Here is a 24,929-nt window from a genome sequence, read left to right as displayed (position 1 = left end):
GCCTCTTCTTCCAGACTGACCGAATAGGAAACTCCAGGGTGAGGCCCAGCCAAATGTATTTTAGCAGACTCTCCAAGTGATTGAATGCATCCTGAAGTTTGAAAGCATTCCCTAAAAGAAGACACAACTACTAGTCTGATTGAAATGTCACAAATAAAAAGCTAAAAACACAAGGAAAACATAAGTAAGAATACTGAATAGTACTGTCCATATGCTAGATGTACCAGACTGGAAGTTCAAATATTAAATCAGTTTCCTGATATTACAGATCAAATTGAGAGCACAGTTATATCAAGCAGATTGGGCATACACTCAAAACTCAGGGGCCACAACACAACAGCTCTATACCGTGGACATTTCACTCTATAGAGGAAATTCCAGTTGAAAGAAATACAGCTGGAGTGGTGGGAGTGTGAGAGGGATGGGGGGCCTGGGTGATGGACATTGGGGAGGGTGTGTGCTATGGTGAGAGCTGTGAATTGTGTTAAGACTGATGAACCATTCTCATATGGCCTGAGAACATTGCTATGATCTGCTGAGACCAGCTCTTTTCAAAGATTCTAGGATATGATTTCCTTACATATGGATATTACTATAGAAAGTTCATTTTATAGTCAAATAGAATTAGAACTAATTAAACACAAGCACATAAACTTTAATAAATAGATAGTTTTCACTAATGATATTCAGTATTTTACTAAAATAGAAATATAGCTTGAGCGTGTTCTTGTTGTTTATACATTCATTATTAACCCACGTATTATATACTTTGAAGGTACCTGTACCTCTGAAACAAATAATACATTATATGTTAACAAAAAAAAGAAGAAGAAGGTAGCAGAAGAGGAAGAATGAAGGGGGGGAAATCGGAGGGGAGATGAACCATGAGAGACTATGGACTCTGAAAAACAAACGGAGGGTTCTAGAGGGGAGAGGGGTAGAAGAATGGGTTAGCCCGATGATGGGTATTAAGGAGGGCACGTTCTGCATGGAGCACTGGGTGTTATACACGAACAATGAATCATGGAACACTACATCAAAAACTAATGATGTAATGTATGGTGACTAACATAACATAATAAAATAAAATTAATTTAAAAAAAAAGAAATATAGCTAAAGAAAGACTGTGACATGTTTTCTAACTTAGCCCTGATCCAAAACAAATTTTATCAATTTCAATCCATGACTTTAGTGCTCTTTTAGTATCTTTTTAAAAAAGTTTTATTGATATTTTAAGGAATTTTTATGGTTAAGGGTATATGTGAAGTATTTGAAATTTTGAACATTATGCAAATACTTTTTTTTTATTTATAGGAATAGTAACTAATTATTTTGCTGAATATTTTTCATTTGTCTTTCAGCTCTACGCTTTAAGCTTCTATGTCTTGCTCTCTGTCCTTGGAGGCTGACTTGTATGGCAATAAGGCTCTTACTTCTGGGATATGGCCAAAGGGACTCATTAGCAGGAAAACAGAGAGACAGAGGAGAGAATGCCAGAATGTCATTCCCTGCCCTCTTCTAATGCCCTCTAGGCCTGGTTGCTTCCTTAGACCAAAGGCTACAATTATTTCAACATGGCCCTCATGACATGATTCTTTTCTACAAGGTCCCAGTAACCTGCTCCGTACCTATATATGTTAACAGTGCTACTTGTGCTGGAGTCCTGCACTGTCATTTTTTTCCCTAAATCCTGCCTATACTTTTGTAAATATTATTTTTATTAAACTCTAATCAAATTATGCAATTTAAGTGTGGTAACTAGTTCCTACGTAGAGTCTACGTAAGTAGACTGGTATAGTTACTATTGATCACAGTAGTAATGATTTACAGATAACTATTATGAGGGCAGAATAACACTTTTTCTTCACTGGAAATGATAAAGGGAGAAAGGCTAGAAATAATTGCATGAGATATTTTCTGTTGGGTGTTGTAAATTATGGAGGAAGCGTCAAGACACTGTCATGAAATTTGATTGGAGAAGGGCTTAGAAAGTGAAAGTGGTTGATTAGAGGGAAAATAAAGAATAGCAGGAAGTTCTATTAGGAATTGATCAAAGAAGGTTTCGTTCTGTGATTATTATATGCCACACCTGGTGCAGTTGTGGCATGGTGGGCATACAGATGAAGTTGGATGCAAACCCTGTCCAAAGGATAGAGAGGTATGGACGCAATGTCTCTGACAGAAGAGCATGTACAAAACCTGAGGGTTGGAGGGGTGAGGTGAGGAAGAAAAGGAGAGCCCATTCCAGTAATTAAATAAATCTGATGTGCTTGAGGGCTCCTGGGTGGCTCAGTTGGTTAAACGACTGCCTTTGTCTCAGGTCATGATCCTGGAGTCCCTGGATCAAGTCCCGCATCGGGCTCCCTGCTCAGCAGGGAGTCTGCTTCTCCCTCTGACCCTCCCCCCTCTCATGCTCTCTGTTTCTCATTCTCTCTCTCTCAAATAAATAAGTAAAATCTTTAAAAAAAATTGATGTGCTTGATAAGTTTGATAGAGTACAAAGCTAGAAAAGGTGAGACATAATGCTGGCTTGCATCAATATTTACATCATTACTCACCATAGACAGAATACAATATGAGAGTACACCCAGGGAGAAAGACTTTGATCAGCGTGGGAAGCAAGGGATATTAGAATCTGTTTTCAACAGTGCTACCTGCCTTTCATCTTCAAATTTTGAAAGTTAAATTTTAAGAAGTCCATAGCTCCAACAAATGGAAAGAGATAATGATCTAACTTAGAACGGCTCTTATTTTCTCTGATTAATTAAAAATTGCTTTAGACCCTAGAATTTTCTGGATACATTCAGCTAGTAGATTTGATTCCCTGAGTAATGAATTTGAATGTTTAAGTAGTATGCCACCTATTTGTATGTTTCATTTTAAAAAAGGTATGGAATAATAATTTTATATATTTGATACATATGAATCACAAACAATTTTTTAATTGAGTTTATACTTTAGACTAAGAAAATATAGAAAATTTATATACAATTGATATTTTTAAGACACCCATAACTTTAATAACCATAAATTAAAAATTCACCTTTTAAAAAATTTTATAGTTTAACACAGAATTAAGATCATGCCTTAAGAATGGAGAAAATATATTAATATATTTGTGTAGAGTATCTCTATGACAGTTTTAAAACCCTAGTGAGTTTACACAGGCCTGGTGAAATGTTGGTTCAAGGTCCAACAGAATCTGTTTTAATTGGAGCTGAGGAGACTTCCAGAGAATAATGCAACTATGACTGTAGTTGGGATTACATGTGTGGTCTAAGCAGTCTCTAGGAAGACTGTCTCTGCTTCTGAGACTAGAACTTGAAGTCTGCTGGGTAGGCTGTTAGGAAATAATGATCACAAATAGGCCAAAATCTCAGGAGCATGGGCTGAAATCCCCCCAAAAATGGACTAAAACTCTTGTCTTTTTTTTTTTTTTTAAGATTGTATTTATTTATTTATTTTACAGGTCAGGGAGGGGCAGAGGGAGAAAGAGAAAGAGAATTCCAAGCAGACTCTGTGCTGAGCGCAGAGCCTGACATGGGGCTGACCCCACAACCCTGGGATCATGACCTGAGCTGAAATCAAGATCTGACGCTTAACCGACTGAGCCACCCAGATGCCCCCAAAAAACTCGTGTCTTTTTTCTTGCCCCTGTCATCAGTGACTGGGCTTCTGCTGCCTATCCAACAGAGGCTAGGGTTCTTCGTCATAGAAGTAAGTACACACCTTGCCCAGTAGTCAGAGAAAATGAAGAAAAAATCCAGGGAAGACAGAGCAACCATAGGTTCAGCTGCTACCTCCCTCGGAACAGCAGAGAATGTCTCCAGCAGCCTATTCTAACAGGAAGCATAGAAGGAACAGAATTTCGGGAATTGCAGTTCAGTCTGGCAAGTTGACACATTATAAAGCCATCACATGATCCCAAAGTTATGGGAAGAGTACCACGGGTTTACTTCTCAGTTTTAAAGTTTTCATTTCACTTGAAACTGATTTATGTTTATATATATTATAAAGTAGAAATCCTATATATTTCCCATGAGAATAACCAGTTTTAACAACCTCCTTTATCATTTTTTCCCCCAAATGAGCTACAATTACTGTCATATACCAAGTTGCAGCAATATTATAGTTGGTAACTTGGTATATAACAGTTATATATATTCTTTATTTTTGTTCCTTTCTTCCAATTCTCTACCTCTGTGCCAATGGCATAATGTCTAAATTAGACTGTATTTTAATAAATCTGGTTAAAATACACAAAGAAAAACTATATGGTAATGAAAATGCTTAACCTAAAGTAAAAGGTAAGGAAATTAATACTGAAAAATAAATATTGAACAAAATAAACATAATGTTGAAAGGGCAAAGGCAAAGAGAAGTATATATATATTATGATGCCATTTATATGACATTTACATCATGCAAAATTCTATGTTGCTTAATGATATATGTGCATCTGAAAACATAAATGAATGCATTTATTTATTTATTATTTATTTATCTATCTATCTATTTTGTTTTGAGAGAAAGAGAGAGCACACAAGCTGGGTGGGGTGGGGGGGCATGGCGGGAAGGGGAAAAGGAGAGAAAGACAGAGAATCTATTGCAGATTCCATGTGCAGTGTGGAACCGACTCTGGGGTTGATCTCATGGCCCTAAGATCATGAACTGAGCTGAACTCAAGAGTCAGATGCTTAACCGACTGAGCCACCTCAGCTCCTCTAATGAATATAGTTAGATGATATGGAGAAATAGTGGGATGTTATAGGAGTAGGTTACACAGGGGTCTTCAAATGTATTAGTAATATTTTTTTTTAACCTGGCTAGGTGATAGGTATACAGAGATTATAATGTCTTTTTTATCTTTTTGTGTGTATGACCATATTAAAATAATGTGTTTTTAGTTTCAAAATGTCACTCAAAATAGGTGCTTCGGAGTGGTCCCTAGCAATGTTCTGTACTAAGGGCTTTGCCCTGGAAGAGCCTTGGAGAGACAGTGGAATTCAGCAGGGTAGCTTGGTAAAGCTGCATATCATTGATGAGTCATAGCAGCCCTGAGGGCTATAGCTCTATGACCCTAGGGAACAGGCTAAAAGTTTTGGAGTATGTATGAGACTTTCCTAGAAGTTCCCCAAAATATTTGTAATGTACATGTGGGGATTTGAAGAAGACTAAACATCCTCTGTGAGTAAGTATGTTTACAACACAGGGCAATTCAGGTTACATATAATTTCTTTCAGATTTATTCTCAGATGCTTAATAGAACCATGAAACTAGAATTTTTAGTTTTTGTTTGTTTGTTTTTTTTTTTAAAGATTTTATTTATTTATTTGACACAGAGAGACACACAGCGAGAGAGGGTACACAAGCAGGGAGAGTGGGAGAAGAAGCAGGCTTCCCGCGGAGCAGGGAGCCCGATGCGGGGCTCGATCCCAGGACCCTGGGATCATGACCTGAGCGGAAGGCAGACGCTTAACGACTGAGCCACCCAGGCGCCCCTAGAATTTTTAGTTTTGTTCAGTTTTAAATGACAACAAAATGCTGATTGATAACAGGTTAACGGGTGGGACAGTAAATATTTCTTTGGTATTGAATTTTCTAGGTTATTTTAATTCCATTAATATAATTAATGATACCTAAGATTTCCACTTACTTTGAAATAGTCTGCCTTAGTGAAGATATGAAAAATAAATGTAATGAGACATTGACATTCAAATGGAATGTACTTATCATCTAGTCTGCATACAAAATAGCAGTCATTCAGTATAGAAAATGGAATGTAGTGTTTATAAAAAGAATCCATGGACAGTATTTTAAAAGTAGAAAGATAAAGGAATTTAAGGTCCTCTCATTTGAACATCAAAGGATTTACCCCTAAGGTTTACAGGACAGAATGCAGGCAATGTCTTCATCCTTTTTATCTTCAAATATCATAGTTGCTTTCAGAACCCTTTTGAAGGACTGACAGTTTTACTCAGGTGCAATGGCCCCCCATCCAGAAGCAAAGGTTTGCACCAGGAATAAAATAACTTTTGAGCTCCCATAACAAAGCAAAACCTTTTCTACCACAGGTTGCTTATTAAAGATAAAATGCATAGACATATTATACTTAATAGGAAATACTAGGGAAGATTTGAGAACGTTTTATTAATCGGGGACAAATTTAGGTGTGTGTCATTTTTTTTTTTTTTAAGCCAAATGAATAAGAGCATTTATTTAAGAATATCTCCTACCACATTTTATTTTGCTGACTTTTGGAGTTTAATAATATTCTCCTTCATTTCCTCAAAAGCCTTAATTCTGTGGAAACCACACACGCATACACACACATGCACACCGGTATATACACACATTCTTGAGGAGAAAAGTTTTGCATAGATCTAACACAGTTTCTCTTGGTATTAGAAATAGATTGCTGTCATTTATTAAGTACTATTATGTAAAAGGCAAAACTCTTTCCAGTTCTGCTTTATATATATTTTATATGGTATGTACATTTTCTCTAAATTTTGTTACTATGAGCAAGTTTTCTATAAAGACTTGCGTTATCGTAAGTTGGCAGTCGAAACAAGCGTCATTTCTGAAGCCCAACCTGAGAAGTTGGGAGATATTAAATGAGTTTGTCAAACACTATCTAAAAATCCAATAAGTCAGCTGAAGGAAGTTGTGTGTGTGTGTGTATGTGTGTGTGTGGGGGGGTAATATTAACTTGACTGGATGAAAATATATCTCTTTGGAAGTATTGTCAAATATGTGTACTGTGCAAACCCGGCACTTCATCTGTTATTTTTGTTTAAAAATATTTTTTCAAAATGAGGAAATGTACTTAGCTACAAAAGAAATAGAAATCACTCTAGACCTTTGAGAGATCATGATTTATGTATCCTCTATTTCTCCCCTCCTCACCTGCCCACAGCATCCATGGAATATTCTAGAAAGCTGTGACACTGTAGCAATTTTACTTCTCCAAAGGGGTACTAGAAACTCTCAAAATGTTGCTATTACAGTTTAATAGCTGCCTCTGAGATTAATGGAGAATTAGTTTTCAGAGACCATCAGAGACTGGAAACCCACCCCTTCTCTAGAGAAGAAACTATATAGAGAGACTGTGAAACGCTTTGACAATTTTATGCCATGTTCCCAGTCATGAGGAGGTAAGCTTGAGGGTAGAATTCTATTTTGCGTTTCTCTTTTATATCCAATTCCCTGCTTGTTATTCATCTAACAAACATATATTGAGGATTATGGATTTAACACTGGCACTGTAGAGGTGAATGACTCATGGGAAAGAGCATATTAAGGAAAGAGCACACATTTGGAAGCAGATGAACCTAAGTGTATAGAACAGCTTCTCATCTACTGGGGCATGACCATACTGAACCTCAGCTTTCTCGTTTGAATAATGGAAATTATAAATAGACATCTCAAGGGTGGCAAGGCTGTGCTATCAGGTATAAGATTGCAATTAAAAAAATAGAATGAGAGAAAGGGAAGTTGTAGTCACAATGGGGAATGTGGTCTGCTAAAAAGTTTGGGTTTTGTTCTTTAGGCGATGGCAGGTGGCTGAAGGATTTGAAAAGACACTGGCATCCATATTTACTTTGAAATGCATGGCAAGTTGGCAGGTTAGGAAGTAAATCAACATGCTCCCAAAGCACCACATGATGCATTACAAAAACAAGCATATGCATATAAGTTAGATTACCCAATATTGTTTTAAAAATCTTTGCCACTGCTCCACTTCATTATAGGAAGAGTGATTTTCAAACTTATTTTTTCCCACACAAAACCCTCTCTTTAGATGAAATCTTAGCCAGAAGCATAAACAAATAAAAGAAATAAAAGCAGGGTGATTTTGTTGAAGATGAGTAAATCAAAGGGCTCTTCACCAGCAAAGTACTAAATATTCTCTTCATTCTACAAATTTACATAGTACTCATTGTCTTCATCTCTCACCTCCTGCCAAATTACACACTCCCTTGAATTCTATTTTTATGTGACTTTACAGTATTCCTTTAACGAAATCGTGAGCTCTCTGTAACAGGAATCACAACTCCTAAGGCATTAGCCCTCTTTGACACATCCAGCAATGTCTTCACATAGTAGGTGTTTCCTATATGTGTTTCTGAGTTAATTGAATGTGATGGTAAATGTGTAGGTTTACAAATGAAAATTCATTCTCATTTCTCTCTACATTTTTAGGATGTATTCCCTTAGGTTTCTTAGATCTACACAGTTTTAAAAAAAGTGATATGTGTCAAAAATATATATCAGAAAAATGATGTGTGTATAAATTTATTAAATTAATTTCTCAAGAAACTAATGCCCTAACATCATTCTTGATAATGCTTTAGATATAATGTGGGTACCTAAAAAATATGATAGTTGTTCCTTTTAGATTGTGGCTCAGATAAAATTGTTTTTACTTACTGAACTGGCTTAGCTTTCACTAGAGGTAAACTGACTTACTGTCAAATCCAACCAATTTGTACTTCTCTGAAGAGGTTGGTATAACTAGCTTAGCACAAATAATCAGAGTTTGAACTAAGAGGATGGCAATGAGGATAAAAAAGAAAGAGGAAGATGCAAGAGTGTTTCTTCCCTGTAGCTCCATATTGAGCTAAGCTTGTATTACATACACACAAAAAAGTAGACACACATATTCAGATGGGAAATTTCATGCAATTGTCACAAGCCTTTCTATGCATTCAATTTTGTTGAACATTATTTTAACACTGTCAGCAAAAGAAAAAAAAAAAGTATCTTGTGCTTGTTTGAATTAAAATGGATCTCAGGGGCGCCTGGGTGGCTCAGTCGTTAAGCGTCTGCCTTCGGCTCAGGTCATGATCTCAGGGTCCTGGAATCGAGCCCTGCATCGGGCTCCCCACTCAGCGGGAAGCCTGCTTCTCCCTCTCCCACTCCCCCTGCTTGTGTTCCCTCTCTCTCTGTGTCTCTCTCTGTCAAATAAATAAAATCTTAAAAATAAATAAATAAATTAATTAATTAAAAAAAATGGATCTCAGTGATAATAAATAACAGAAATATTATAAGTCCATTCTGAATTTTATACAATATCCCACAGAGGAACACACCATGCACATATACTCCTAGCTTGCCTGTACGAAAGTAGGGCATTAATCAAATATATGTAATCTGTATTTCATTTATTTTACATGCTCTTCATAAGTAGTACTTTACAATGCTTTCCAAATAATTGGATGATTTAAGTTGGCATACCTCTTCAAGTATCTTTTGAAAAGGTTCACTGGAAAAGTGATAGCAATTAAAATTATTGTAGTCACATTTCATACTTTGTTTATAGAAGTTAGCACCTTACCCGTACTCTATTCCATTTAGAAATGCTAATTGTAATCTTGAGTCATAACTACTTCTCAAGTGTTTTCAGTATTTATAGGAGCATTCAGTAATCTCTTTAATGACATTGTTAGGGCATATCTTCTTCAAGAAGCGATTACAGTGTCTCCTGCTGCCCCTTTCAATGAGCTAGAGACCATAAATGTGTTGTGTATGTCTTGACTTTAAAATATGTTTATTTCTTGGGGCACCTGGGTGGCCCAGTTGGTGAAGCATCTGACTCTTGATTTCAGCTTAAGTCATGATCTCAGGGTTGTTGGATGGAGCAGCGCCTCAGGCTCCCCACTCAGTAGGGAGTCTGTTTGAGATTCTTTCTCTCCCTTCCCCTCTGCACCCCTCAAAATAAATAAATAATTTTAATTAATTAATTAATTAATTAAAACATGTTTATTTCTTGACTCATCTTTGGTCTTTAAGGTGATGTATACTCTTTAAATTCTTCTTCCATTTTTGCCTATATATTTTGTGAAATAATGTCAAGTCAGAGAGCACATTTATGGCACTTTAGTAAGCACTTCAGAGGTCCCTTTGCTCAGAACTTTAAGCTAAGCCTCCAAAAATATTTACAGATATGAATAGCTCATAATTTATTAGAAGTTTTTATAATCCCTTAGAAACTTCAAGATCAAGTGGACAAAATATTAGCATCATCTTCATTAAAATATATGTATATTTGGAAACTTCCTTTTGGAATGAAATGGTTCAAACAAAGATAGAACAGATTTTTTTTTTTAAGATTTATTTATTTGAGAGAGAGAGAGAGAAAGCATAAGCAGTGGGGAGGGGCAGAGGGAGAAGGAGAAGCAGGCGCCCCGCTAAACAGGGAGCCCAAGTGGGGTTCAATCCCAGGACCCTGGGATCATGACCTGAGCTAAAGGCAGACGCTTAACGACTGAGCCACCCAGGCGCCCCTAGAACTTTCTTTAGTTCTAGGGAGGCTTTATTACCTATTGAGAAATAAGGTGGTAATAAAGCCCCCCAAGTCCTTATTCTCCTGGAGTTCACATTTTAATAAGAAAGGTAAACAAACAAACAAAAATGATGAATGCATAATGTCAAGGTGAGTAGAGAGCTAAGTGCTATCAAGAAAAAAGAAGCAAGGCCAGTTGCTACGGAGTGATGGGCAAAAAAGTGAGGCAGAGAGGAACAGAGAACTGTATTAAAGGGAGGGCTTTGTGATATTTGAGTAAAGATATGTTTCAAAGAATGATATAAACCATATAAATGGAGAAAGGGCCTTCCAGGCTAGGGAAGCCATAAGTGCAAAGCCCAAAGTGAGGGTGTTCTCAGTATGTTGAGAATCCAGGCTTCAAACTAAAGCTCTGTGAGTCTAGAGTCTGATAATGCAGAGATACGGATTTGGAAAGATACCTAAGATACATCCAAGAAGTGAAAGAGTTACATATATACAACAAGGATTATGCCATTTGTGTTATAATAAGTAATTTGATGTCAAAATCTATACCCCTGTTTATATGGCAATGCATGCAAATGTTTCTGGGTAGGCAGGTCAAATTATGTTATTGCCCTTGAAATTCTTGACATCACTAGATTGAGCTGCCGGCATTCTGTTATCGAACAGCACAGACACTTGCTCCCTCCCTGCTCCTGGGCTGCTCCAAGTGATGGCTCCGAGCTCACTTGTACTTCTTTTCATCTTGTGACTGATCTCCCTCTGCTGTCTGCTGTTCTCCCAAATGTCACTCATCTCAAGCATTTGACAAATGCCTTCTAATGCTCTGAACATCCTGTGCATAATTTTCTAGTGTTAGAAGAAAAATGTCTCCTATCACTTTATGATCCATTCTTTTTATAGGGTCACTACATCAGAGTTATGTTGGGGGTCAAGGGTGGGCTGCCTCAAGATGGGCCTCTTTGGCATGAAGATTATTTTGAGTTAAAAAGCAATCAGAACAGCAGATTCAGGGAAAGCTCTGTTACCTCCCCTTCAAATACCAAAAAAAAAAAAAAAAAAAATTGGATAGAGGGCCTGCTCCAGGAAGAGAGCTATCACCATAGATAACTACATTATGGTGTAAACTAGTATGGTAGACAGGGTAGAATCTAAGAAGACCTGTTTGATCAAAGTCCTCTATATCCCATTGTTTCTGAGTGACCTAGCAAAAATTTATTTACCAAACATTTCCTCTTTTTTATCTTCCTGTGAATTGCATTCCTTCCCTTTAAAGTCCCAGACCCCTACTCCTTTCTCCTTAGTTCAGAATGACATATATACCTTATTTTGCCTCATTGTCTTTGGAATTTCCATGTTTGTGTGGATCCCCCATACGTTCACTATTAACTTTGATTCTCTCCTGTTAATCTGTTTCATGTCAATTTGATTCTTCACCTGACTAAAAAGACCCTGAAGGGGACAGGACATTTTTGCTCCCTAATAGTCACTAGGGTCCCAAAGCTTAAGTAAAACTACTTTTTGTTTGTTTGTTTTATAAATTTTTCTTGCCCATGATGTGCACATGCTGCCAAATCGGCTGAGTCGGGGATGTATTCAAATGATATCCCCATAATATTCTTTTCCCTAAATTCACCCCTGGTGCTGAGTCCTGATGTCCAGACTTGTCTCCTTTTCTAAAAGTGGATCATAACAGAAGGACCCTGTAGTCTTTCTACCACTTAGTTTCTGCTACCTCTCCCAAGTTCACCATACTTGTTTATGTATCTCTGAACCCTTAAAGCTCACATATTTTTTTTCAGCAGGCTCATAAATATTATGAAAATCAGAGAATACACACACATATATATGTATATATATATATTATGATGGTGATTAAGGTATGTTTTATCTCTTTACAATCAACACCTCTGATAAAATTATGTCCCTTTTGCATCACCAACTGTATTTCCCTAACACTGAGCAAAAATTCCATAGCATCCTATGGCATAGGTTGAGAAATAGGAATAGGTTTTATTGAGGAACTTGGCAACCAAGGTTCATCAAGAATAGAAGGCACAAGTCCTCTGATCCTCTTTACCATCACACAGACTGGTATCAGGCCAGGGCTCTCTATAGCTTGGGTAGTGTGGATCTGCATTCCAGGAAAGGTACTCCATCAGCCCATTGCTCTCCTTCCTTATGTGGTAATTGGCAAATAATCAAACTACTGGCATGATGGACAGATAGGGTAAAGGTACCAGTGCTTCTCAGGAGTTGTCTGGTAAGGGTCAATTCGGGTCTTCCTCCTTCTTGGGGATAAAAACCATCAGTCCTGTGAGAAACACAGTTATGATGCACCCAGTTTTGATGAAATAATGTGTGAGTGGGAAGATCAAGGTTCTCCAAAATAGCTCACCGTCCAGACAACCCAGTGTGAGCTCCCAGGGTGATTTTCAGATAAATCTGTTTGTCATGCCAGCATATTTCAGTGTCTATGCTAGTCCAGCTGTCTTTCTTACTATAAATAGTCCAAAAGATTGAATGAAATAATATCAGGCAGACAAGTAGGTCAGAATAATTTTGTTCTGGAGCAGAAGTTTTTATTTTTTATTTATTTATTTATTTATTTATTTTTTAAAGATTTTATTTATTTATTTGACAGAGAGAGACATAGTGAGAGCAGGAACACAAGCAGGGGGAGTGGGAGAGGGAGAAGCAGGCTCCCCCAGAGCAGGGAGCCCGACGTGGGGCTCGATCCCAGGACCCTGGGATCATGACCTGAGCCGAAGGCAGATGCTTAACAACTGAGCCACCCAGGCGCCCCCGGAGCAGAAGTTTTTAACCTTTGAGAAATTGTGGGGTCCCATTAAGAATCTGATAAAAGGTTTAGTTATCCCTGAAATTTGCATTTAGGCAAATAAACCAAGGCTACCACATTGCAAAATTTCAGGGGGACATTCACATGAAAATTTACATATAAACTCAACTATGTATAAACCACATCATAAATTACAAAATAAATTTGTTCATACACTTGTAGAATCTCATGCTTCATCATGTTAGGAACACTTAATTTATCCCTAATGCAACTCATGATATTATCTCATATTACATTAAAAATTATTATAAAGGAAGACCAAACACCTACACAAGTGCTCATGTGAAGTGGGATATAAGTGTTTCAGGCTTGCAGGGTTCTTGTCTCATGGATTGGAAGAATGAATCTCGTGGACGCAAGGGTGAAGTGACAATTTATTAAGTGAAGGTGAAAACAGAAAGAAAGCTCTCTAGAGTGAGAGGGGTTCCAAATGGGTTGCCAAATGATGTAGTTTTGGAATGTTGGTGAGGTCCAGAGCTGATAGCCAAGAAAGAATTCTTGAGACGTCTTTGGTGTAAAAATGTGGTTTTATTAAAGCACTGGGACAGAACCCGTGGGCAGAAAGAGCTGCAGTGAGGTCATGAGGAGTGGCCCATTATATACTTTCAAGTTGAGAGGGGGTTAGGGATAGTGTAGTTTCTAAGGAATTTTGGAAGCAATGTTTCTAGGACCTTGAGGGGGCTAGCTGTTGTTGGGAAAATGTCATTTATTACCATCAACTAAAACCTTAGTCATGAGACCCCTCAGATGTACATCAGTGGGTCATATGCTTGGAGGGCGATTGCCAACATGTATCTTGGGGGGTAGAGATAAAGGAAGTTTCTAAAGGACTTTTTGTACATTAAAGTAGAATAACAGGATCCTGGGGGTGGAGCTAAAATTGCCTTTTACCCTTAGCAAAGTGTCAACATCCAGGCAGTTGAGTCCCTAGAGGAATGTCACTGCTTGTTTCAAAGGACTTGTTCTATGGGCTCTAAGTAGTAAGGTAGTTGAATAATTTTTCTTCTGCCTTTGTTTCCCACCATCATAAGTTTAAAGTTATCCTTGGTAAAGGTCAATTGCAGTTACTTATTGTATGGTAGGGGCTGAGAGCAGGTCACCCCAAGATTGTCCACTTTGGTATGAAGATTATTCTGAGTTGAAGTCAATCAAGACCATACAGGCTCAAGAGACAATTTTGCCTCTCCCTTAACTACATAGAAGAATCTAAATTGGGGTTCTTTCTATTAGCAGAGATAAATTTTATCTGAGTGACCCATCTGTATCACAAGACAAACATCTAATTACCAAACATCTGTTCTTCTTATTGTCCTGTGAATTATATTCTTTTCCCCTGAAGTCCCTGACTCCTACTCCCTTCTCCTTAGTTCAGGATGACATATATACCTCATTTTGCCTGACCGCCTTCGGAATTTCCATGTCTGTGTGGATTCCCTATATGTATACTACTAAATTTGATTCTCCTCTCTTAGTCTGTGTCATGTCAATTTGATTCTTAATCCAGCTAGAAGGACCTTTGAGGGGACAGGAATTCTTGCTGCCCAACATATAAATAAATGGCAAATATTCAAACTGATAAATCAAGAAAAACTGTAAAAGACAAATGGGCAAAATTGATTACTGGTATCTTGTCCAGAACACTCAGATTATTTTAGCCTTTCATGGTCTTCAATGTATTTTATAATTCCATAAGTTGTGGAAAACTAATAGTAATGTAAGTGATTATTTTCATTTGAAATGCAAATGAACTTTATCCAGTGGAAATGTAATTGATCACTGCCCTGTGGATATTGGCCAAATTTGCATGTATTTCCACCTTCACTTCAGTATTTCTATTTGTCTTTACTAGTGAGTTCTTCAAATTCTCCTTTGAACCAGTTTTAATACTTTGCCAGTTCCCTCATTAATTATTGTGTTAAATAAGATCTGTGGTATGTATTCATTTTATATTTCTGTGTCATAATTTTACCTTTAAAAAATTTTCCTGTACATATTCTAAGTACTCATCAGAAATAAAGATGAAAAAAATTACATTATTTCATGGATATGTGATGTTAAATTTTTGTGTACAAAAATTTTGTGTATGATTCTGTAACTTCTATTTAGTGTCATGGACAAGGGAGATAGAAAAGAAGATTGACAACTTCAGTTATTTATTATTTTTTTAATTTAAAATGTGAAAGACTCCCTCTCTAAAATGGTATGATTTACCAAGACTACCATCTTGAAGTTTTCTACATTTAACCAGTTAAAATGTTCTTTGCCATTACATGTTTTGTTTGTATGTAAGAGAGTTTAATAACATAATTTGCATTCTTCCAAATTCAATGAGATTATTCTGGGCACACTTGGCTTTGAATATCACCAGGTGGTATTATAGACTGAAAAAAGTAAAAGTAAAAATTATATCCACAATATATGCTTTTGTTGAATGAAATAAACATTTATCACAAGATAGTTTTTATTTGTATTTTTATTGTTTTCATTACAATCACATTAATATTCGTTAGATATTGTTCAACCTGATCATTTGGTTAAAAATCAAATGAGGCAACAGTTCCATTGTGCATTTTGATTTGAACAGTTCCATGTGCACAGTGATTTCTGTGGAGCAAATGCATCTTCAGGGAAATGAATTATGACAAAGTACAAATTCATTTCTGTTCTTTCAAAAAAACAAGTTTCAATTAAATGTTAACACCCCAGGTGTTTTATACATCTCTTCAATGAAAACATTATTGCTTCAGCTTTTGAGACAGAGGTATGTCAAAAATCCAGATGCTTCATACATTTTTTGGGGGGGGGAATTCAATGAGGAAAGTTAAGGAAACTATCTGCATGTGAATTACTTTCTACAATGGAAGGCATCCTGACACTGATTAATTGCTAAGCAAAACCCATATTTATTGGAATGGCAATTATATGCAAATATCAGAGGCCAACTGAAAAGGCCTGGAATGACATTCTCCTTCAATAAATTTAATTTTCAAGAAATAAATGCAGCACACTGAGATAGTAGTAAGGCTTAGAGAAAAATAAACCAATATAGCTTAGAGGTATAATTTTATTTTCTTTTTGAATCATTTCTCACTTCATAGGTCCATGAAAATGACTTAAACTTTTTTTTTTTTCCAACACAAAGCATATTTATTGATCCACAGAACTTCTCCAGAATAGACTTTAGGAATAGTTAATATCTATTATTTTCTCTTGGATTATGGAGACCAAGTGTAAACAAGTGTGCTAAAGAGATAAATGAGAGATTTTGGAAGCTAAAATATAATGTCCCTCTCATTATAATTTCTTTTGGAGGATATGGGACTGACCCCAATCTTCTGCAACTATAACACTAGGAAATGCTAGAATGTTCACAAAAGGGGAATTTTAAATGGGAGGCAAAATCACCCACTCCAAAATGATGCTACTTTGGCATAAGAATTATTTTGAGGTGAGGGCAATTGAGAAATAGTACACATAGGAAGATTCTTTGCTCTACTCATTTCTGCCTAAAAGTAGGGCTTACATTTCCTTTCTGATTGTGACATAAATTTCTATTTGTGAAGATGCTGACTCTTCCATACCAGTAAAACTGGTGATGACCCTGAGATTAGTCTTCATCACAAACCTTACTAAGAAACCCTTATTTACCATATATTTCTTAGTTACCTTACTACAATTTATATCCCTTTGTTAAAATGGTATACATGTTGTCTAGTCTAACCACTTCTTTGTGTTTTTCATTTCTTTTCTGTGAATTCCCTCTATACATAAAAAAATGAATATAAAATCAATTTGTATGCTTTTTCTCCCATTAACCTGTCTTTTGTCAAATTAATTCACATACTATTGATTAAAAAAGAAAAAAAAAGAGGGTAGAGGAAAAGTTTTCCTTCCCTACATTTCCATGCAAATTAACATTTATTAAATAATTATTTTCTATTATATTCTTTTATCAGCTCTAGGCATTTATAAAAGAAAAAAATCTGAATGTGTATGGTTCATTTTGAGAATTATGTAACTGCCAAGGCTAATTTGGCCAGACTGAAATATAGTACATGGAGCATCAGGGCTCATCATGGCAAATTCATGAATTGGATCATGGCAAGTCTTAGACCACAGTGCCTGATCTTAAGCAGATTTCCAGAAGTTCCAAGCTGGAGCTCAATCACTCATTTGCTCAACAAATATTTACTTACTTATTTGTGTATTTAATAGATACTTATTGAACACATTGTATGTTCCTCTTACTCTTCTAGGTGCTAAGAATAAAACAAAATATCACAGTCAAATTCTCTGTCCTTAAGGAGCTTACAATAAATCAGGAGAACTATAAACATTTATAGAAAGTTGATAGTATTGTTTATAACAGGAAGTGCTAAGGGAATATATAAGAGCTTGACATTTATGTTAACATCCTGGAAATAGAGATGTCAAGGAAAACTTCCAGTAATTTACAATGTATTTATGATTTGTCTTCTTAACTGTACCCAAGACTTATTATTAGTGTGTGGTATTAAGACAAAGTTATATATATATATATATATATATATATATATATATATATATATATATAATTTCATATATATATATATATTTTTTTTTTTATCAGACCCTGGAGAAAAAAATCTGCTTTAATTCTGGCCCAATAGCTTGAATCATGGGAATGCCAGCCCTATCACAAACCTAACCTGCAACTCTACTCAAGGGGTAGAGTTGGAAAGGGGTGAAGAAGGAAAGTTGTAGAATGTGGTATCTATAGGAACATTGTCTCTTCCATGACCTGCCAGGCCCACTCATCATTGGGATGATGTTCTGATGGATTTCAGGGCACACTATCCCAAAATATGGCACCTGGGCATATTAAATACTTTAAGCTGAAGAAATTTTAGAAAATAGCAGAAGCAGAAAGCTCATTCTGACCTTCTCTCCTCTCCCTTCTTTCCTGAGACAGGTCATAAAACCCTCATGTGAGAGGTCCCCCCCTAATACTGAGAGGAAAGGAGCATCCTTGTCTGTGAAGACAAAAAGGCACCAAGAAGAATCTGAACAAACAAGTCTTGCTAAGTTTCCCAGTTTACTCTACTTACCTCACACTGTCTTACCTATCATACTGATATAGGACAGCATAAAAATACTCAGGTCTGTTTCTTCAGGTTTTAATTTCCTTATGAAGGTTCTTGTGTCATATAAACCTATATTAAAGAAATGTATATTCTCTTCTCTTGTGAATCTGTCTTTGTCAGTTTAATTTTCAGACTCAGCCAGGAATCCTAAAGTGTTGAGGAAAACTATTTCCTTCCTACAGTCTAATTGCTCCTAAAATAGCCAGGTTTGTGTATGTTGTCCAGAAAGACCATGAACTGAACTGTTTTGTACTTGGAATAGCTCTTTCATTATTTCAAGGAATTGAAAGACTTTCCTGTAAACTATTTATAATTCTCTTATTTCAAAACTTATGTTGAGTACTTTGAGTATTTGTATTTTTTTTTTAACCAGAGGTGGTTTTTGACATATATTTCATTTTCAAAAATCCAAACTTTCATAAAATATATGCTACTTTCCCTAAAACACCTCTCACATGCTGAACTGAATCCTTAATATGAGTAAATCAGGTAATGAACAAAAACATTAGCTTATCTGATGCTGGTTCTTCAAGTTTGTGCAACTAATTGAGGACTTTATTGTATTTCAGAATTCCTTTATTATGTGCAAATGTAAGAATGAAACAACCACAGATACTAATAAGAAACAGTATCATTCTCAAGATAAAACTGAAACAAAGTAGAATATAAAGCAGGATACCTGGAAGTATTTCACTGAAATTGTAACTTTGGCAAGGTTTTATTAGAGATTTATGATATTTCTGGTTCTCATGGAATAGAAACCTCTTTATTCTATGTAAGTCTGTTTTTCATCCTACTGACATTCAGAATACATACATATTTTCAAGAAGGCATTATACACAAAGGTAGGAACTGTCTTTATTATGAATAACACTACAGTGAACATCTTTATATATAAATTGTGGACTGCATCTCTGATTATTTCGACATGTCTAGTGTCATACTGTCTGCACTACGGATAACATTGCTGTGAATATTTTTATACATAACTGTTTGACAGCACCTATCTTTATGGTAAATTACTTCAAGTGAGATTACTGGATGAAATTGAATAAATGACATGAAAGTTTGGGTTATTTATGCATATTGTAGTCAGTTCCACTGGCAGCAACAGATGAGAATGGATGTTGGCAATCTTGAAGGGACTTTTATACCTTAAGATTATTTTACAATTGATTGGCAAATAAATATTTTCTTGTATTTGCCTTTCTTTTCTTTAATCAAGCTTGACTACTATTTTATATATTGATGAGCTATTTGTATATATTTTCATAATTCTGTTGTAAAATTTATCTTATTTTTATTAATCTGTATTTATTACAAAAGATGAAACTTTCATATTTATTACCAATATTTAATCCAATTATTTGTTTTTTAACAATTGTATAAAATTAAAATTATACTAGCATGACTTTCTCTTTTGAATTTCTATGTACCTGGCATTTTCCTTAAACAGCCCCAGGTTTCTTCTGCCTTGGATTAGCAAGGGGTTAAAATTATTAAAACGTGGCTTCAAAAGGGAGAGTTGTTCAAATTTCATTACCTATACCTGGATTTTTTATTCTTCAATGAGAAAGGCAGCAATACTTTGCAGCAAGAAAGACAGGATTGTCAAGAGAGAATTCTAGAGAATTCTTTATCTTATATTTGACACTGAATTATAAGGCTCTACATAAGGGGCATGGTGTCTACAAAATGAAGATAAAGAAGAAGGCTGCGCAGGGCCAGCTATGCAATCTACAGAATGAAAATGCAGAGTCCCTTGATCAAAAGTCATTACAAATATCAGGACAGTGACAACAGGGAATTAAACCAAGTGTGGGGCCCTCTACAACTGCACGGGTTATGTGCCAGTGAAGCCAGCCTTGATTCTGCCTTCTCTGATCTTGTTGGGTTGTGGAGAGAAGGAACATAAAATACAGGGAAGGCAGTTTGTCAGAGGTGTGCCACCCTCACCTCCCTCTGCCTTGAAGTACAGTGCTTGCTTTGTAGGCTCAGAGAAATTCCTAGGGTGAGGGGATTACCCTCCCCCACCTACATTCACATTTGGAATTAGGGATAGAAATGTTCCTTACCTGGCTCCCTAACAATGGCCTGAAATGAGGTCACATCAAGGGAAACTCAACTCACAGCTCAGTCAGGTGGAGTAAGCCTTCAGTAAAACTCCTAGCATCTATTTTTGTGTCAACAGGAACTCTTCACGCCCCCGAGGGGAGCAAAGAAATGAGCTGAGAGTCAGCATGATGGCCAGGGTATCAACTGCATCTGGGGAAAGTAGTCCTAAGCAAAGGAGTGATTGAAGGAGGAGAAAGCCAGGCAAAGCTGCCCTGTCTCACAGCCCTTCGGTCGTGGTGCAGCATCCAGCAGCTGTATTTAACTGATGCCTATGGAGTGATCATCAGAGAGAAGGAAAAAAATGCTGGTTACAATAATTTCTGAAAGAAATACTTTACATGACAACTTGTTTAACAAATAAGTGATAATGGAAAAATAAATCAACATCCTTGCAAAAACTTTAGGATGTAACTTCTGAATAATACAGTAGTTGCAACTCTTTTGGTTAAAAGTTCTCTTTGCTGGGGCGCCTGGGTGGCTCAGTCGTTAAGCGCCTGCCTTCGGCTCAGGTCATGATTCCAGGTCCTGGGATTGAGCCCCGCATCGGGCTCCCTGCTGGGCGGGAAGCCTGCTTCTCCCTCTCCCACTCCCCCTGCTTGTGTTCCCTCTCTCGCTGTCTCTCTCTGTCAAATAAATAAAATCTTTAAAAAAAAAAAAAAAGTTCTCTTTGCTATTAGTAATGTCAGATGACAACTCCCCAAACAGAACACCAAAGTAAAATGTTGATCAAGGAAAGCTCAGTTGATTAACTTAGAGTAAGGGAGAGCATCAACTTAAGAGATGGTTAAGTTCTTTAAGCGGGAAGATGGGAAATAGTTATTGCTAGGGTTTAAGGCTTCAGTGGCTGAAGTCAGGTGTTTAGTGCCCGAATCTGATTTGGACTGGGTGCAGTTTTTGATATAATGGTTTAGGATCTGTGGACAAATCAAGGTAAGTGTCTTAGAAAAGTGTTTCGGAGTTACCAGTTTTCAGATGAGTGACCTCTTTGCCCATTTGAGCAATCTATTGTCCTGACAAGGCTACCTACCTAAATAAACAAAGCTGTTGTCCTGGGAAAAGACTGAGCACATTCCTTTTATTTTTTATTCAGTTTTTAAAAAGATTTTATTTATTTATTTGCAAGAGAGCGAGAAAGCACGCTAGCATGGGGAAGGGGCAGAGGGAGAAGCAGACTTACTGCTGAGCAGAGAAAGCCCACAAGGGGCTCAATCCCAGGACCCTAAGATCATGACCTGAGCCACCCAGGTGCCCCAAAGACATTCTTTTTAGATAATTGAATTAAGGAGAGGATCCTGAAGCAAACAATGGAGTTATTTACTTGTTTATATCTTTAGCTTCCTGGGAAAGAATTTTCCAGAATAAATAATAAAGTGATGCTGATGGAGGCAGCCTTTATTTTTAGTCCAGACAGTTAAGTTTTGAGGCTGCAGGTAATCTCAGTCCTCACTAGACTCACAAACATAAAGTCAAAAGCAGCTTCTAAAGAGAGTAAGTTTTACCTCTCATGATCTAATAAGAGCAAGAGACACTTTTAAAGTAAGTGTCAACTGTCATTAACATGGCCAGACCTGGGCGAAATTTTAAAGAAATTATAAAGTTCTACTACCTCTTATAGTAAATTTGTAATCTTATTTCTCCTCAACCTCTTAAATTTCCACTTCTGTTTCAGTTCTACAATTTTCCTCATCCACCAAATTCTTAAATACTTCTTTCCCAAGGTTTTCCTGTAAGAAACTGAATAGAAGTCAATAAACTTCCTTTGAAATTAGAACTCCTTGCTCTCAGAATATTTATTTGGTAGTTGTTGTACTGCTTTAAAATATCCACATACCTATCTACTTGCTACAGTTTGTCCTATTAACCAGAAAGTATAACATGCAGAATTCATGTCTTTGGGGAAGATGAATTCCTTAGTAATATGTAGCATATTTTCTAGATATATTTATTAACTGCATAATGGATTGAATAGTAACTTCCTTCAATATTTTTAAGTTTGGATTTGCTCCCTTCAGTTATCAGTTGGCTTAAATAAAATAATTGAATTGTTGTTTTCAAACCAAGGAAGATCGGATTAAATAATCATACATAGCTCATCAATCACTTTTCTGTTGTGATTTAGTGTAATGTGAGAAAACATGGGACTGAAAGTGAGAAAATCTTGGTTTTAGTCTTGATTCTGCCACCAACTGCAGAACTCCATATATCACTTAATTACCCTAAACTTCAGTTTATTTATTCAATTAATTGAAGAATTATACTAACGGGTTTCTAAAATTAATGCCAGCTCAGTCTTCTCTGATGGATGATCCTAAGTTGTATAGCATCTCCCATGTGAGCTCCTTAGAAAAGTCTGTTTTCTTACCTTCATTTATCAATCATTTGTGCTAAATCTGAAAGGTCATTCATCACACATTGCTGGTTTATCATAGTTATTTCTGTACATTTGTTTAAAGTGTCTACAATAAGCATTTTATAGCAATTCATGAGTTTTTAGAATATTCTAGAAAACATAGGAAGACTCATTTGCCAAGAGCACATTGAGGAACTTACTGAAATAATGAAGATATTTGGGGAGCCAGAGAGGGACTGTTGATTAACTCTTCAGATTTACTGCTTTGTTTCTTAGCTCCAACTCAGTAAACATAGTCTATTACAGAAAGATACCTGTTTTCTAAAGCGGTGACAATTGGGGATTGGGGGAGGAGTTCATTAATTCCAAATATTACTCTGACTCTCAGGTATGGCTCCGTGAAAATGACATTGCATTGATTTAAAATGCTCTTATAAAATCTTAAGGTAACCAATATTTAAATGGTAAAAGATACCTACCTTCTACATCACCACAAATGGTAATAGTAAACATAATAAAATAAAAATTTCAAAACAGAAGCAAAATTAAGTTTTAGATCCTCTTTATTCTACTACAGCTGAGTTTCAAATCAGGAGCAATAAAAAGGGGAGAGCTTTATTGCTACCCACTGTTCTACCCTTCTGGGCCATGTTTCATTTTCTCTTTATACACTTCATCTGTCTTTGCCCTATGTTGGGAGGAAAAGAATTGAATAGAATTGAACTTCCTATGCTATCTAAGGAAATTCACTGGGGCATATAGACCTAATGTCTACATATATAAGGTATGATAAACTATTTTTTTTTGTTTTTTTAAGATTTATTTATTTATCTGAGAGAGAGAGAGAGAGAAAGAGAGAAAGCACACAGAGGGAGAAGGAGAAGCAGACTCCCCGCTGAGCAGGGAGCCCGATGCGGGGCTTGATCCCTGGACACCAGGATCATGACCTGAGCCAAAGGCAGATGCTTAAGCAACTGAGCCACCCAGGTGCCCCAGTATGATAAACTCATTTTTAAAAAGGAGCTTCATGCATGTGTATCTAACTCTAACTCTTGTACTTTCTGCACCTAGACCCCCTCATAGTTGCCGCCTGGACCACGGTGAGGTGGTAGTTAATAGGCAAGGAGAGAGATATGTCTGCTCCTGCAGTGGCAACACCCAACGGGCTAGTCTGGTGGTTGCTTTTGAGCCCTCTGGGCTCCTGGTGACCACAAACATTTCCAGATTTGCCCCATTCTCTGGTGCCAATTCTGTCTTTTTGCAGCAATAATCTTCAGGCATTCTCAGTGGTCATTTTCTTCTTTAATTCTCTTTCAACTATTTTGGACTTCCAAGGGTTCTCATAATATGTGGGCCAATGAACTACATCCTTGTCTTTTTTTTGCTGTAATGTTGGATTTATTGCCATTTCTTAAACCATTTTTAGGGACCAGGAATGTAAGGGAGACAGGCTGTAACGTGTTCAATCCATCATCTTGCAACTGTGGTAATCAGATAAGTAGATATAAAGTGAAAGTGGCAAGCTGAAGAGCAAATAAGCATGCAGAGAAATTATTTGTAGTAATATACAAAAACCCTGAGTTAAGGCAACAGACTTTGAGCACAGGAATGACAAGAAAAGGGGTGCTGCAGAGCAGATGGATGTGTGGGTATGTGCTGGGTATGGTACTCCCATACCTCGCAACACCCGAAATCACAATTTCACCCAAATGAGGGAATAAAGATCTTAAACAGCCTTAAGAAAAAATAATATTATACATAATGAATGATTTCATAAAGAACATCAAGTATAAACCCCAAAATGTCTTCTTGCTCTCTGATCATCTATGGTTGAAATTGACATCCTAGACACACTCTGTAGTGGCTGCCTACCCAAGCATTTCACCTCTTGTGTTTTCTTCCTCCTTTAAAGTTGTTCTGATTGCACACTGGCATCTAAATAAGTGTTAAAACAAAGAATTTGGGTGGATTGTATTAAAGGGGAAGGGGCTATGTATTCTCCACAAGACTCTGCCTTATTTTATCTCAATTAGTTCAGATTATCTTGATACTTATTGCAGTGGGCAAAAATAACCCAAATAGGTTATTGGAGGTTTTCAAAACAAAGATAGCCAGCTTGTTTAAATAAATAGTAAATAGATAGATAGATAGATAGATAGATAGATAGATAGATAGATAGATAGATAGAT

Source organism: Neomonachus schauinslandi, chromosome 3, assembly GCF_002201575.2.
Source record: "Neomonachus schauinslandi chromosome 3, ASM220157v2, whole genome shotgun sequence".
Taxonomy (NCBI): Eukaryota; Metazoa; Chordata; class Mammalia; order Carnivora; family Phocidae; genus Neomonachus; species Neomonachus schauinslandi.
This window is presented reverse-complemented; position numbering follows the sequence as displayed.